At 35.9% G+C, this 12,636-nt stretch overlaps 1 protein-coding gene across 1 annotated transcript in view; it reads left to right on the forward strand.

Moving 5' to 3' along the window:
• The first annotated feature begins 501 nt into the window (after nucleotides 1–501).
• LOC141756702 (protein CEBPZOS-like) overlaps nucleotides 502–12,636 on the forward strand; it is a 48,481-nt gene continuing 36,346 nt past the window's right edge. The window contains exons 1-2 of the mRNA XM_074616698.1: nucleotides 502–656; nucleotides 3,312–3,461. The gene's annotated coding sequence lies outside the window, so the exon portion shown is untranslated. The remainder of the gene's footprint in view (nucleotides 657–3,311; nucleotides 3,462–12,636) is intronic.

A 12,636-nucleotide genomic window follows, 5' to 3' on the forward strand; every position in this document is an offset into this window, starting at 1 on the left:
ATTCTTGCGACATTCCACATTCACAATTGTAAATTAAAAAAAAAAGGGCCTAATTTCTTGTTATTTATGAAAGAAATAGAATTATATCTGTCAACAATTTCTTCCTCACAAAACAAAAAAGCAATGAAAACAATGAATGTATGCAATATCTTTAATGTTTTTAAGTGAAATTATTGTCATACTCTCGCGTGGTCTTATTTATTATTATCTACTTATTTATTTATTTTTTTAATTGTGTTTTTTTTTAAATGTTATGTTGGTTTTGTTTAATTTCTGTTCTCCTTTTGTTTGTCACAGCTCTTGTTTATGTTTTGCTTCTTCTGTATGTAAATGCTTTAAATGTTTTCTGCTGTTACCATGGATACTGTCATTTTGAAATAAAAAAAAAAAAAAATCGAATACTCTGCTGCGCACTGACCGGAAATGACGACAACAAAATTTCATCGCGGCTCGCTTCCCGCCAAAATATCTTCTTCTTCTTCTTCTTCGGGGTTTTACGGCAGCTGGCATGCTTTGTGTTGCTCTGCTGCCTCCTTCAGGTTTTACCCGCCAAAATATCTGCTGCTTTGTTGAAGAAAAACATAAAAGCAGAGTGGAAATTACGTTTCCAACGTCGTCGCCTACGATGTGTCCTCCTGCTGGCTGAAAATACACCGGTATGTTTACGTATTGTTTTGTTTTATTCTGTTATGTAGTATGTTTGAATAGTGGTCGTGTTCCCGCGCTTTCCGCTGCGTAGCCATGGCGACCGCTGAGTGAAACGTGTCCAGTGATCCATCAACATGTTGTTAAACCTGCTGTTGAATTATATTCAATTCAACTGTTTGTCAACCGCAATCAGCGTTATTGACGTTGGATCTTGTTAGCATAGCGTTAACTCTCTAGCTGAAGCGTTCTATGAGCTGAGCAGATTATAAATATCTAGCTACTTGTAGCTCAGGTTCATCCTATTTACTGGAGCAGTGAACAATGTTTCCATTGCATAGGATCCTGATGGGATTGTAACGTTGTTCCAGGTATTAGTCAGACAGGTGTTACCATGGAAACAGAGTTTTGCATTGTGGGAAACTGAAGGTTTTGTCTGCCAAAGGCATGGAAATATAAATTAATGTTTATATTGTGACCATGGAATAAGAATGCCTTACTTTTTTAACCTGAAGCAAAATAGTTGAACATAACTGATTACACTTAATTACACAAATAATCCAATTAATAATCCATCTATTATCTATTAAAGCTATTTTTATTTTATTTTTAATTCATCCTTTTTTCAAACGTTATAGTGCAAAGTCAGACATCCTAGACTTAACATATAAAAAAAAAGAAAAGACAGACTAAAATAATAATTCAACCATGGCAGTGTTATTGACGTTGAATCGTTTCCATTACATAGGAACCTGATGGGATGATAACGGTTGTTCCAGGTATTAGTCAAGCCCTCAGGTGTTACCATGGAAACAGAGTTTTGGATTGTGGAAAACTTTAGGTTTTGTTTACAAAACGCATGAAAATCTAAATTAATGGTGTTAATATATTTTCTTATCATATTATATTTACCTAATATTTATACATTAATATTATATTATATATTATATAAAATATTTACATTAATATTTATATAATATTTTATTTATAAGTGAGATAATGTCCTTCAAAGGTGTCCATAATCAGGAATTAGTGCACTAATTTAAATAGCTAATTTTAACTACTTTATATAGTCTAATATAATAATAATAATCCTATATACCACTTTATAGACTGCACATATGAACATATTACATTTATTTATTGTACATACTACATTTATTTATTGAAGGACTGCACACACTATGTTCACCCATTCACTCTGTGTCTTTTATATCTCTATTATTGTTTTTATAATTTTTGTATACCTTTACCTCTCCTGTGTTTCACTCTGTTTGCTGATGTTGCTGCTTTGACACCTGAATTTCCCTCCAGGGATTAATAAAGGTTCATCTTATCTTATCTTATCTTATCTTATAATCTGTCTCTTTATATAATTTATTAGTTGATTACATTTTGTATTATTAATCTGAATTTGTAAAGTAACTAAAGCTTTAACTGTTTTGAGAGGAAATAAGTTAACATTCTGCTACGGTGGTTGTTTCTTACAGTTCAGTCATCGTTTTCAGTCGGTAGTCCTTGTATATTATTTAGGTTGGTAAAATCAGCTTTATGCATGCCCAGCAGCAGTATTCATTTAATTTCCCCACTTTCATTTAAAGACAAAGAAAATAAAAAACAATATTGGCACATTATATAGCCTACTGTGTGGCTGCACTGTGAGAAATTCGGTGATGTGTGAATAAATGAGGCTGAGTGGAATAAATTACATGGATGTCACTTTTCTTGCTTTCTTGGCAGCAAGCTAGTAAGATCTGTGTAAGTCCTTTTGGATGCAACGTCCTCTCCAGTGGATCGAATAAGGAGACCACACAGTTTGTCCGTCTGAGACATTAATCTACGCAAATAATTCAGCGTTGAAAAGCTGCCACAGTTATCAGGATAGTCTGAAGAATATCAGACATGTTCATCCAGAGCTTTTGAGGAAATCTAGGGTTTTTAAAGTTATATCTGTATGATGTTACAGTAAATCTAATTTAACCACTCTCCTGCCCTCCTTGGTCCATTCATGTTTTGATCTAAAGTCTGGAAAAACAATAAAAATTCCTCCTCTGCACTAAAGCGGTTCAGTGGCACTCATTAGCAGAAATAAAACAGATTAAATGTGAGAGTGAATTTATGTCGCTTTGACTCGCTGCACTACATTAACATCACGTCTGCTGATAGAAAAGTGCCTTTAATCAACCCTTAACAAGTGGAAACAGTTCTTGTTTAAACAAGGTAAAGTGCCTTTATGGCTTTACGGGGGTTTGTTACTCAAAATAAGTTATATAATTTTCATTAAAATACAGTATTTTCATTAATAAACGTCTTTCTAATTCTGCTTCTGGTAGCCGTAAACTAAAATATAATTAAGAAAATTGACTGATTTAATACAAACAATGACAATAAATGAGTCCTCATGCAAAATCAAACAGCATGAACATATTTTATGTTTTAAAGGTCAAAAGCTTTAATCTAAAGATAACCCTAAATGCTATTAAATAACTGTTACACTCATGCACCAAATATTAAAAATCTAAATTTTTGGTGTGATTTCATGAAGTTGCTACCTCTTTCTTGATCTGAGGATTTATATTATTAATTTGTCTTTTTAAACCTGTCTGTAATTGATGATTTAATCCCACATTATATCTTCGTAAAACACATTTTGAACCTGTTTTCAGCGTCCGGGTGAACCCGACTCCTGGAGGCTCTGCAGGGTGGAGAGCAGCAGTAAAAACCTCCGGTCCGACATTAAAAGAGACGACTGATCAACAGCAGATGAAGGACGGGGGCACTCTGATCCAACGCTGCATGTCACTGGTTTTATAAAGGTGAGTGAAGCTCAGAAATATGGCGCCGTTGATCTCATAAATCAGCAGGACGGTAACTAAACACTGGACCGGAATCTAATGTATGTAGTTTATTGTAACTAGGACCCAAACGTACAACAAGAGTCAATCATACTAACACAAACTGCTGCTGAGATTCGTTGGGGTGCTGAGGGTGCTGCAGCACCGCATTTATTCTGTAGGCCTACTGTTTAACTGCAATGGAAATTTAAAAAAAGATATGTATTATTAAAATATGTTTTATACTGTCTCATATTAACCTCCATGGGGTGAATGCACATCGCTAGATCCTCGCTCGTCTCCTGTATGAAATGACGGTATCCTCACTGTGCTGCACTGTGTTTTATCTGCCACTTTTGAAATCAATGCGCTAAATTAAGGAATAACATTTTAGATCTGATGTCATTCAATATTCAATATATTTTACATAAATAACATATTTATGGTAAATTCCAGAGTTCAAATTACATCGTGGCTTCCGGGGAGCCCTATTTTTCTGGGATGGGAGGGTACTGTAACACAGTACAGTGCTGTACTGTGCTATTGTCATCTATTGTGGTTATTTGTATAAGAACACACAATTCAAATGATTATTTAAATATTTGCTTTGATTAAAAAAAATCTTGGCAAGGCGCTTAGAGCTTGTGTTAGGAAGTTAAACAGGTCATAATTCTCTCTATTATCTTTATATTGATGGGAAAACATCTCCTTCAAACAACTGGATATATTCAAGGTTCTCACCAAAAAACTCCATTCATGATAACGTTTTAATTTACCTTCACCCAATGACTGACTTGCCCCAAACTGCATGTGATTATCATAAAGTGGGCATGTCTGTAAAGGGGAGACTCGTGGGTACCCATAGAACCCATTTACATTCACTGATCTGGAGGTCAGAGGTCAAGGGACCCCTTTGAAAACGGTTGAGACTCAGTTTAGCGTAAGTTTGGAGCGTTATTAATTTATTCTTTGCAACAAATTCGTTTGAGATGGTTGGTACCGATGGATTCATTTGGATATCTTGTTTCATATGACACCAGTAACTTCACTCTAGCTTTAAAACTGAGCCACTACAACCTAAAAATCACAAGTTGCGTTAAAGAAATTAGTGGAGTTAAAACAAATTTGCGTTAGCGCGTTGATCTCGTGTTAACTTTGACAGCCCTAATAAAAAAACACATACATTATGCTGCCTTGTCAATCATTCATTACGTTGAGGCATTAGGGGTTTGTGAGCAGCTAAGCTGGGATCAGTTTAAGTTTGACTTGATGAGACCCGTCGTTACGCGTATGCTGCAGAGTCAGCAGTGATCACTGTAAAAAAAATTAATATTCAGATTCGCCAAGCACTCTTTCCGAAACTTAAACAATCTTTTAATCTAATTGGTGCATTCACCGTACCATATTCATAAAATGTGAAGTGCAGTTTTACTGTTTATTTACATTCAGAGATAAAAGTTCACTACACGTCACTGTTTTCTACCTCCTCTAACATGATGCAGCTCTGGTCTGTGAAGGTTTATAACTCAAGACTGAGTCAATAAAAGGTTATTATCTTTGATTATTGCAGTGAGAACATCAGGATTCATGAGGAATGTTAAATGTGTAAAAGTCGATAATACATAGACGACACCTCGCTGTGTTTTTGTGATAATGAGTGCAGCACGGATAAAAACAACCCTACCTTCACATTAAACTTTAACGGAGACAGATTCATCTGCAGATATGTTTCTTCATTTGTCAGACACGTTGCAGTCGTTGTGTAGAAATGTGGACGGACCACCCACCCTGCTGCTGCTGAAACAGGGTCCACAGAGAGCAGTTACTCTGTTTCCTCAGGTCACTGGTGTCCGACTTGTTAAATTTGTGAACCAGGAGGAAGATGACGTGTGTGTGTGTGTTCAAACTGTAGCAGCTTGACGAAGACGTTTGCTGTACAGCAGCATCTTCCTCCATTTTCATCAGGTTGGTTGAACTCTCCGGCAGCCAAGGGTCATAAATCTGCTCTGTGATGAGTTACTGCAGCTCAGGGACGCTCCGCTGTTTTGGTCGAGCTGCTGGCATGTTGTATAATAGCCAAGATAATCACACCGTCGCTTATAGAAGATATCCAAACACGCAAAGAAATAGTCCCGCAGAGGATTTAACTGAGAGAGGCTGAATTCATGAGAGGAGAAATTCAGATTTTATTACATCTGATGTTTTCTAGTCAGTGTGGATTTAAAAAAAAGCTGCACACAGTCACATGTCTGCAGTTCCTTTCCAGACAACATGGATTTGAGTCATGAAATCTGACATGAACATGGTTTATAATAAAAAAAAGTTGATTTCCTAAAACACACAAACAAACTCAACGTTTCCAGTCTGTTGCTGATGCGCGTTTGATTGTTTGTACATTACGTGTCTTTTTCTGCTCCCTGTAGTCGTAGTGTCATGTTGTAAACCTGCCTTTGCATTGTGCTCTGAAGAACGTCGGTCATGTGTCGGCAGCCTAAACTCGACTGCGTGTTTTAACAACTAGACCAGATGGAGAAGGCTGTAAAAACAAGATGGCTGCCAATCTGGTCTTATTGCATCAGCGGTTGTGGTCCTGTGGGTGTGCTAGGTCCATGTCCAGAGGTGAAGGGGGGTTTCTCAGCGCTGTGTTTTGTCTGCGGTCCTCTGCGTGTACAGTCACGGCGGTCCGGCGGGTCGTCGGAGGGCGGGGGTGCAGTTACAGGCCTCGGAGACGTTGTGAGATCAAACACGACCAATCGTTGGCTGAGCGGCTTCACTTCAACACAACAGGATGAAGTAATAACATACACGGGTGGAGCTGGCGTCATGACATCATCATGGTGGATCGTTTTCTTCTTCTCTGCTGCTAAAACAACACAGAGGCTTTTAGTGAAGTTTGAGAAATAATCTTTAAACATGAATGTGAGACGTGCAGCAGCCAGAGAGGCTGAACAGATAGTGTTGTAGTTATCTCAAGAGGTGGCTCGTTGGCAGCGTGGCTAAATACAAACAAGACTCCGTTAACTGCACCTACAGGCTGCAGTGTTTGTTACAGTTTTTAAAAATTCATTAATTAATTTAACCAGCTTCGTCCCATTGAGATTAAAGATATGTTTTACAAGGGAGACTTGGCCGAGAATAGTAGCAACACAGAGTTTCAGCAATTAACATTAAAGCACATAGAACAGAGTAACATAAAAACTTATCAGATAAAACATTTGCACTCCGACATCCTGGACTCGATAGATTTGACCACAGTTTTAAACATGTCCGGGGTTATTATATTTTGAAGCTTAAGATCAGTACAAAAGTGTAATAAAGTCTGAGTGCTATGTTTCCTTGGTTTACCCAGACATCTAAATACATTGAACTTTTTCAGGTTCTCCAGTATTAGGCACAACTTTGAGAGACCACAGGCATTTGTCAGTGTCGGACTCAGAGTGTGAGGATATGACTATTTCCTGGAGGCAGAACGTACCAGACTCAGACTTGGAAAAAGATTAATTCTTTAATTTTTTGTAAGCACTATAAACAACTGCACAAATCAAACAACATACTGACAACATGCTTTAGGTGTTTGTATCAATAGTGGAGCGAAAAAATTTCAAAAATCCTACCAAAATTATTGGAGTGTGTTGTGGACAAAGATGAAAGTCCTGGTGGTGGCGCAAAATTAAAAATCAATAGATTATGAAAAAATCCTCTTTACTGGCGACTCTGAACATCTGCAACACATTTCAGAGTAATCTGGCATTTCATTTTCAATTTCTTGTGTACAAGAGATTCACTCATGGAGTGAATGAAATGGTTCATCCTCTGAGGGCGAAATTTTGTTTATATACTACTTAGTTATTTTGCCAAATATGATTTGGAGGAAATATAATTGCTGGCTGGATTACATTCACTGGCAACGTTTTTTTTTCTCCGTTTTTTAATTATTAAAATATATTTTGATAGAGTCCCTCCTCAGTGAAATTCTTCTGTCCTGACAACAAATTAACTGAATATGTTGAATTTAATTACATTGTCAGATGAGTTTCACCAGATATTTGAGTTCAGCCTGATTTTACTAATCCAGTGCTTATTTTTCTTTTCTTTTTTTAAATTGAGACAAATATTAGAATGAAAAGAAGTTAAAGTAGTTGGAAGGGGAAGAAAGTATATTTATACACACACAGTATTATACACAGTATTTAAAGTGGCTAAAGGCTGTGTATATAAACACACAGCAGGGTGAGAGTGTGTAAACAGCATGATGGATACCTGGTTTTATTTCTAGTGACAGACATGATGAGTGTCTATAGAGAATTACCTGCAGAGTGCTGCCACCTAGAGCCAAAACACATATTTACATCTAAATGTGAGGGATCTGTTATTGAGTCTTTTCTTTTCATGCTACTTTCTACTTTTACTGCACCACATTTATCTGACAGCTTAAGTTACAAGTTACTTTTTCTTTCAATAATGTTGATGTATTAGTAATAATACCAAACAATCAATCGATTAATGGAAAAAAATAATCAGCAGATTAATCCATAATGAAAATAATCATTAGTTAATAGTTCAAAATGAGCTCCAGCTCAAACAACTACAGTAAAATCCTGCTTTTACATTAATGCATGAAGAATAATAATCTAATGATAGAATATATATAACAGTAGAACAGTCACAGTTTTAATACTTTAAGTACATTTTCCTGATTATACTTACATACTTTTACTTATAGCTAAGTATTTTTTACTTTTATTGTGGTATTAGTACTTAAGTATTTAAAGGATGTGTATACTTCCTCCAACACTGCATATACCTGTATACTAAATAATTACAATGTAATATAGGGGCTGTAAACTAAAGCATTAATGCAAAAGATTGAGCAAGAAACTACGTTTATTCTGAAGAAAGAACCACACGGACCGGATGGGGAAATTGCCTCTTTTGTTGAGGAGGAAATTACTTTTTTCCCCCGTAAAGTTATGACTTTATTCTCTTAATATTACCACTTTTTTTTTCTCGTAGAGTTATGACTTTATTCTCGTAATATTATGACTTTCTTTCTCGTAAAGTTATGACTTTATTCTCGTAATACTACGACTTTTTTTTCTCGTAAAGTTATGACTTCATTCTTGTAATGTTACGCCTTTCTTTCTCGTAATAATAGGACTTCCTTTCTCGTAAAGTTATGACTTTATTCTGTAAATCTCAGATTTTTTCTCCCTCAATGTGGCCCTAATACATAACTTACTGTAATAGAAAAAAAAAAAAGGACATTGATACGAAACATTTAACTCTGGTCTCTGGCCTCCACACTCCACGCCAACATTTTTGCAGTTGCACCTGCAGGAGAAGCGAGCGAACATCTTGTGAGGGCCAAAGCTTCGTCTTTCTTCACATTCGACCCAAAACGATCCAACTGGGAGTTAAATGGAAAACAGTAAAAATAGTTGAAAAGCAGAATAAAGTTCCCTCTGCAGTGGTCTGAGCTCGTCCTCGTCCTCCACAGCTGAAAACACTGACTCTGTTTATGTTTCAGAGGGAAACGTCTCACATCTATCATCTGTTAGAGACACTTTGAGTGGGCTGAAGGACCAAAGATAGACGGAGAGAGTCACTTTGGAAGCTTTTACAGTTCCTCCATGTTCTACACATACTATAATACACAGGAGCTGTAACGGACTCATAAGAGTCCATCTTATATACGCAGTGATTGAGGAAGGATTCAGTAACATTTTTGTAATAGAGTATTTTAGTGTGGTATTAGTACTTTTACTTAAAAGGAACAGTGTGTAACATTTCGGAGGATCTATTATCAGAAATGTAATATAATATTAATAACTATGTTTTCATTGGTGTATAATCACTTGAAACTAAAAATTGTTGTGTTTTCGTTACCTTAGAATGAGCCGTTTATCTACAGAGGGAGCTGGTCCTCTTCAGAGTCCTCCATGTTGCTACTCCATGTTTCTACTCGTGCTGAGATGATACACCTATCTCCCGATTCAATACTAACACGATACTTGGATGCTGATTCGATATGTATTGTGATTTTTAAGTATTGCGATTCGATATTATGAATTATTATAATTTTTAACTTAACTTTTTTAACACTAGACCATGGGAAAAAGTTGAATCATACACTTCTAGGGACTTTTAATTTGAAAAATATCTAAAATACAGTAAAAATGTTTGATTTTCAGCATGTATGTAGTCAGAGAAGTCAAATATATATCAGTCGTTGTCAGGAATTATTTATTAAAATTTAAAAAATGTTTTAATGTTTTAATTTCAAATGGGCCCCTCCATCCCCACCCCTACCAACTAGCCCTGATAGTAGTCACTACGTCAATCTATAGTAACGCCTGTTTTGTGTAGATTTGTGGAGGAATTTCACTGTGTGACCAGCAGGTCTTAATGGTAACACAAGTCGAGTTTCTTGTGTAAATTTCACATATTACTCATAAAATCCTGTACTGTATCCATCATTCATTCATCTTTTTATTTTCACTTTGGTGTTTTTATGTTTTTTTTCTGTCGTCCCAGTTAGGAACAACAGACTCTTGAACTTTTTTTTTTATTTCAGCCCAAATGATTCTTCACAGGTGACTGAGGTGCTGCTGAAGTCAACCTCCATTATATTTAGTCGTTTCTTGTATTGCACATATGGTCATGGCGGCTTAGCGTGGCGAGCGGAGCTTTACGGAAGCTTTACTCTCTCTGGCAGAAAAACGACTCGCAGGCTTTCGAACATTAAGACTCGATTTTTGGAAGTCTGACACAGCAGCTGGTCGCCGTAACGAGCCGCCTCACCCCGCGATCACTTCTCAGGGTTTTCCGACTTAAAGGGATTTCTCTACCAGATTCCCATTTGGAAGGCAGACAGAAGCATCATGCTGCTGAATGCAGAATGAGAGGGAAAGACTGAGGGAGTGATCTGCTTCCCTTCAAATGATTCCTCATTTTTAAACAGCTTTAAGACCTTTAAGGAGAGGAAACATGCAGGTATCATCTCAGCTATTAAAGGAACCCTGTGGATTTTATATTGTGCAGAGGTGGAGGAAGTATTCAGATACTTTACTTAAATAACAGTACTAATACTAGCTAAGTAAAAGTCCTGCATTGAAATTGTTATTTAAATAAAAGAATGTTAGAATAAATATACTTGAAGTAGCATATTCACATTCTACCATTGTGCACAGTATAACATCAATAAAAAAAACTACTAAATTATACAATTTTGACTCCAAATGGAGTAGTTTTATTATAATAATGAAATATGATCAAGTAGATAATAACAAACAAGATGAATAACAATGTAAATAAGATAACAAAAAAAGAATCTAAAGTCAAGTATGTACATTCACTATAAAAACGGTCAAAAATAAAAAAAATTGTGTGTAAATTTTATAACTTAAATATTGAAATAATTTCCAAACAAACAAAATCCACTTGGAGTGTTGTTCTAGTAGCGTTAAGGCCTTTCGTTCTTTTAGAAACTATTCAGGAAAAAGACCACCACAGCATTTTATGACGTTTTTAAAGGCAGTGTTGGGACACACAGCTCATATCATTAGATTAGAGATATTACTCATGCATTTACTTTTTCCTGCTAAATACCTTTTTTAAATCAAAGGTTTCAAAAGAAAAAAGAGGAACCAGTTTCTACCCAGGACTTCCTCTTAAAATCCTCTTAACCTGCACTAACCTGGAGAAATCTACATGAGAATAAAAGACGTCTTCAGTCTCTTGTAATACTGAAGTAAAATAAACAGAACTTGTATTTGTAAAAGTATTCTGTGAAACTGTGTTATTGTGTCGCGGCCTGTAGATGGAGCCACTCGTCTGTACCTCAGCCTGTTGCTCCTGTTGAATGAAGCTCTCTATTAGTTATATAATTATTATCTGTATTAATGTTGAATATGATAACACTATTATTATCTCAGCCCCTTTCTCTCTCAGAAAAGATGTTTTGAATAATTCAAGGAAGATAGAAATAAAGCTAAAAACAAGGACAACAAAGCTAAACAAAGAGACGTAAAAAACATACATATATAACTATTATGTAATATGCATACATAAAATAAACAACCACATACACTGTCTATATACCATGCAGGTGTTTCTGTACATTTTAAACAAATGCAAATAGTGCAAAAGAATAAATATTGCATGGGTAATGTAATCGACTTACTTTATATATACATAAAGTGGGAGGTTATGTATTGTATATGCATGTCTATATACAGTATATACAGTATACAGGAGGAGAGTAGAAGAAGAATAGAACATCAGGTTTGAAATGTTTTTAATTCAAATGTAAAAACTATCCAGAGAAAGTCAGAACGAAGATATACTGTGAATAATTCAATGATTCTGGCACCACACCAAATTATAGGGTGAATATAGTGTTAATCCCCCTATTTATCATTTATAAGCACGTTATTATCATACTACTACTACTTAATAATAATAATAATAATAATAATAATAGTAATAATCACTTCATACAGCACTACTCAAAACAAAGTGCTTTACATGGTTGAACCAGGATTAAAACATTTCAAGATACTGTAATTAAAATAATAATAATAATAATAATATCCAACAATAATATAAGATAAAAACAACAAAAATAAACAAAAAATAAAACAGATGATTCATGTTGGAAATAAAACAGTGTGCTAGAAAAAAGGACTTAAATACTGGTTTGTAGCACTGCTCATACTTATAAATGCTAAAAAGGGGGGCTAGATCACTGAGCACTGGAGGCCAGAGGTTGTTGAATTATTATTATTTGTGTGTGTGTGTGTGTGTGTGTGTGTGTGTGTGTGTGTGTGTGTGTGTGTGTTTCAGCAGCAGATAAACAGACTGTTTGTTGTGGCTCAGTGAGCCGCTGCTCATCTGGAAATCCACATTTCTTCTCTCACATTGTGTGTGTCTGCAGCAAACAGAAGGAAGGCTTCAGTCCAAACCGCTAACGCTAACACAGCATGCTAACTAACACAGCATGCTAACTACCACAGCATGCTCACTACCGCAGCATGCTAAATACCGCAGCATACTCACTACCACACTACCACAGCATGCTCACTACCGCAGCATGCTCACTACCACACTACCACACTACCACAGCATGCTCACTACCGCAGCATGCTCACTACCACAC

Source organism: Sebastes fasciatus, chromosome 18, assembly GCF_043250625.1.
Source record: "Sebastes fasciatus isolate fSebFas1 chromosome 18, fSebFas1.pri, whole genome shotgun sequence".
Taxonomy (NCBI): Eukaryota; Metazoa; Chordata; class Actinopteri; order Perciformes; family Sebastidae; genus Sebastes; species Sebastes fasciatus.